Source organism: Cynocephalus volans, chromosome 15 (assembly GCF_027409185.1).
Source record: "Cynocephalus volans isolate mCynVol1 chromosome 15, mCynVol1.pri, whole genome shotgun sequence".
NCBI lineage: Eukaryota > Metazoa > Chordata > Mammalia > Dermoptera > Cynocephalidae > Cynocephalus > Cynocephalus volans.
In genome coordinates, this window is record NC_084474.1 from 6,522,934 (window position 1) to 6,527,876 (window position 4,943).

General features: G+C 36.7%; 1 pseudogene; it reads left to right on the forward strand.

Moving 5' to 3' along the window:
• The first annotated feature begins 1,738 nt into the window (after positions 1–1,738).
• Positions 1,739–4,188, forward strand: LOC134363953 (tyrosine-protein phosphatase non-receptor type 12-like; annotated as a pseudogene).
• The last annotated feature ends 755 nt before the right edge of the window (positions 4,189–4,943 follow it).

A 4,943-nucleotide genomic window follows, 5' to 3' on the forward strand; every position in this document is an offset into this window, starting at 1 on the left:
ATAATGGAGCCACTGAGCATAAAAAAAGTTTGCTGATGTAGCAACTGTGTTAAATAAAGGGAAATTTGTTGCAGTAAATACTTGCATTAGAAAAATAAGATGAAAAAATTAAAAGCATTGAATATCAAACTCAAATACTTAGAAAATAAACCAGGTAATAAACCCACTGAAGAGTAGGGGAAAGAGATTAAAATTTCAAAGAGCAGAACTCAATGAAATATAAAACAAAGATAGGATCATCAAAGGCAAAAATTTCAAAACGATGAAGTAGACAGAACTGTGATGAGATAAATGAAAAAAATAATAATTTATTTTATCATATGCATTATTGTTAGTGAGGAAACTGAGACTTAGAAAGATTAACTCACTCCCCAAACTCAAATAAGTAGTGGCTAAAATGCATCCCACTACAGTTTTACTATCTATTTGTGTAACATATAACAAAAGGTCACTACATATAGCCAATTATTCACAATGGCTTCATTCAAAATATCATATTTAACAGGGTATTATTCTAAAAGTAAATCATTTTTATACTAATATATAATGCACTTCAACACAGGCAGAATTTAATCTAAATAGTAGAAGTACATGATTTGATTTTTTTGTTTGTTTTACACTCATTATGTTGTTTCTGCTGTCTTGACCAAACTCCTCTTTTATTAGTCACATATTAACCTCCTCCATTTTTTTTCTTTTTTTTTATATTGCCAGTAAAAGCCTCCCCTTTCTGCCTTAGGTCCTTATGTAGCTACAATTTATGCTCTGTTTAAAAGATGACGTAGCTGATAAAAATCAGCCATTTATTGACAAAACAAGTACTGCATACACTGTAAGCAGAGTTAGTAAAATGTTTTATTCACATAATTTATTATAACATCTGAATAAGGGTATAAGGGTAAAAGTATTTTCTTGAGCCTGCCTGTCAACAGTGCAAAATTTACATCACTTGGGAAGATTCAGGCGTGTTCATATCACCTTTCAAATTGTAATCATGACTTTTATATACTGAGATTTATTGGAATACAATTATCACCAGAAAAACATGATAAGTTATGTGGGAAAGTACATATAACTAGGAGCTTTTAAACAAAGCCGTGCTTTGATTCTATACATTATGTGAAATTTGTTCATTCATTCTCCGATTATTTATTGTGCCTTAATAAACGGTCTTGACCTGTCAACATGAAGCTTCTGGAGAAGTCCTGGGAGAGACACAGGGAACACACAAGAATGGACTGTAAAGAAGAACATAAGATGCATGTTCACACGCACACACACGTGTGTATATGACAAAGTGAAGGCAGTAGGTGAAAACATCTTAGCTTTGCTCTGAAAGCCAGAGATGGCATTTAATAGGCTTATTCATGTTGAGAAGGTGTGTAACAAATATGCCAGTAGCGGATTCTAATTTTATAAGAGGTATACTTCTGGATTTTATTTTACTAGTAATTTCAAACATTATATAACTAAACCTTTACATTTATATTCTATAAAGAGAGGGTGGGTTTCATACAAGGCCATGAAGAAATATTCCTAAAACATTTCTGTTGGACTCTTCAAAATGGCAAAGAAGAATAACTATATTTGTCTTCCCTCTCTCCAATGGGTCTGGGATCACATTTTTATGAGGTTTTTAAAAAGCTGAATGTGGGGCGGCGGGGGCGCGCCCGTGGGGAGAGGCGGCTGCGGCGGCTGGTGGGGGTGGGGGGAAGGAAGAACCGGGAAGCGGGGCCGGCGACCGCAGCCGGGGGGACGCGGGAGGATGGAGCAAGTGGAGAGCCTGAGGAAATTCATCCAGAGGGTCCAGGCCGTGAAGAGTCCGGACCACAAGGGGGAGGACAACTTCGCCCGGGACTTCATGCGATTAAGAAGATTGTCTACCAAATATAGAACAGAAAAGACTTATCCCACAGCCACTGGAGAAAAAGAAGAAAATGTAAAAAAGAACAGATGTAAGGACATACTGCCATTTGATCACAGCCGAGTTAAACTGACTTTAAAAACTCCTTCTCAAGATTCAGACTCTATCAATGCAAATTTTATTAAGGGTGTCTATGGGCCAAAAGCATATGTGGCAACCCAAGGACCTTTAGCAAACACAGTAATCGGTTTTTGGAGGATGATATGGGAGTACAATGTTGTAACCATTGTAATGGCTTGTCGAGAATTTGAGATGGGAAGGAAAAAATGTGAGCGTGACTGGCCTTTGTATGGAGAAGACCCTGTAACATTTGCACCATTTAAAATTTCTTGTGAAGATCAACAAGCAAGAACAGACTATTTCATTAGGACACTCTTGCTTGAATTTCAAAATGAATCTCGTAGACTATATCAGTTTCATTATGTGAACTGGCCAGACCATGATGTTCCTTCCTCATTTGATTCTGTTCTGGACATGATAAGCTTGATGAGGAAATACCAAGAACATGAAGATGGACCTATTTGTATTCACTGCAGTGCAGGCCGTGGAAGAACAGGTGCCATTTGTGCCATAGATTATACATGGAATTTACTAAAAGCTGGGAAAATACCAGAGGAATTTAATGTGTTTAATTTAATACAAGAAATGAGAACACAAAGGCATTCTGCAGTACAAACAAAGGAACAATATGAGCTTGTTCACAGAGCTATCGCTCAACTGTTTGAAAAACAGCTACAACTGTATGAAATTCATGGAACCCAGAAAGTTCCTGATGGAGTGAATGAAATTAACACTGAAAATTTAATCAGCTCCATAGATCCTGAAAAACAAGATTCTCCTCCTCCAAAACCACCCAGAACTTGCAGTTGCCTTGTAGAAGGAGATGCTAAAGAAGAAATACTACACACACACAAAAAAAAAAAAAAAGAAAAAAAAGAAATACTACAGCCTCCAGAACCTCACCCAGTGCCACCCATCTTGACACCTTCTCCCCCTTCAGCATTTCCGACAGTCACTACTGTATGGCAGGACAATGACAGATACCATCCAAAACCAGTGTTGCACATGGTTTCATCAGAACAACATTCAACAGACCTCAACAGAAACTATAATAAATCAACAGAACTTCCAGGGAAAAATGAACCAGCTATGGAACAGACAGATAAAAAAAATGGAGCGAAATTTAAGTTTTGAGATTAAGAAGGTCCCTCTCCAAGAAGGACCAAAAAGTTTTGATGGCAATACACTCTTGAATAGGGGACATGCAATTAAAATTAAATCTGCTTCACCTTGTATAATTGATAAAATCTCTAACCCACAGGAGTTAAGTTCCGGGGATGTAAAAGTTGATGACATTTCTCAGAATTCGTGTGTGGACTGCAGTGCAACACAGTCAAACAAAGCTCCAGAAGAATCACAGAAGAATTCAGACACACCTCCTAGGCCAGACTGCTTGCCTCTTGATGAGAAAGGACAAGTAACACGGTCACTTCATGGACCTGAAAGTGCTGTATCTGTATGTGATTCATCTGAAGGCAAATCCTCAGATATCCACTGTCAAACTATGAAAACTGTGAGTTTAACATCAAGCTGTACAACACAAGTTGAAACCCATGATCTTGTGGATCATCGTAATAGTTCACTTCTTTTCAGAGCACCTCTCAGTTTTACTAATCCTCTTCACTCTGATGACTCACACTCAGATGAAAGGAACTCTGATGGTGCTGTGACCAAGAATAAAACTAATATTTCGACAGCAAGTGCCACAGTTTCTGCTGCCACCGGTACTGAAAGCATTTCTACTAGGAAAGTATTGCCAATGTCCATTGCTAGACTTGATATAACAGGAACAATACATTCAGGTGCTGAAAAAGATGTTGATGTTAGTGAAGATTCACCTCCTCCCCTACCTGAAAGAACTCCTGAGTCTTTTGTATTAGCAAGTGAACATAATACACCTATAATACCTGAATGGAGTGAACTTCAAAGTCAGGAACGGTTTGAACAAAAGAAGGCTGAAGGCTTGACAGCCTCCAGAAATGAAAAATGTGATCATTTAGCAGGAGGTATTCACACAGAGACTTGTACAGAATGTCCACCTACTTTCAGTGACAAGAAAGATCAAATATCAGAAAGTCCAACAGAAGCCACAGATATTGGTTTTGGTAATCGCTGTGGAAAACCCAAAGGACCAAGACATCCACCTTCAGAATGGACATGATTCAGGGAGCTAAAATAGACTTTAAATTATACTGGAAAATTCAAGTGCCATTGAAAGCCAGGTTTATAGTATTCCATCTTTAAAATGTGGGACTAACAGCAGTGTAGATTGTTACCTTATTATTTTTGCTGGGACCATCTACCTGCCTTTTACTACACTTAGGAAAAAGTATTACATATGGTTTATTTTGTAACTTCAAGTATTATTGCCTTAATGTCTCTTAACCCTGTTACACGCTGCTTGTAGACATGTTGATATAGTAATATTTTTATGATAAATTGAGTTTTAAGGACTACGCTTTTGCCGTTTTATCATGTGTGCATTATTTTGTATATGTACAGGGCAAGTAGGTATATAATTTGATAAAGTGGCAGTCATAAAATATAATTAACAGAAGATGTAAGAAGTTTCTGCATGGTCTAAATCTTTGTGTACCTTATTTGTAAATTATTTGCCCTGAAGTTTTAGAAAATAGTTTCTGAATTTTAAAATTGCTGGATTCATGCAGCCAGCATTGCAGGTTATCAGAGATCAAAGATTGTAATAATACATTTTGTAAATTGTAAGCAAAAAGTTATTTTTATATTATATACTGTCTAATTGTTTATCCTAATTGTTCTTGTTTTCATCTAGTCATGGAGATTCAGTAAGTGCCTTGGAACAATATTGAATTCTCTTAGGTTGTGTGTGTTACTTTAATATTTGAACTGGACTGGGATTAGAAGACTATCAAAAATATGTATGTTTCAGGATATTTGACCTGCCATTAAAAAAACAAAAACAAAAAATAAATAAATA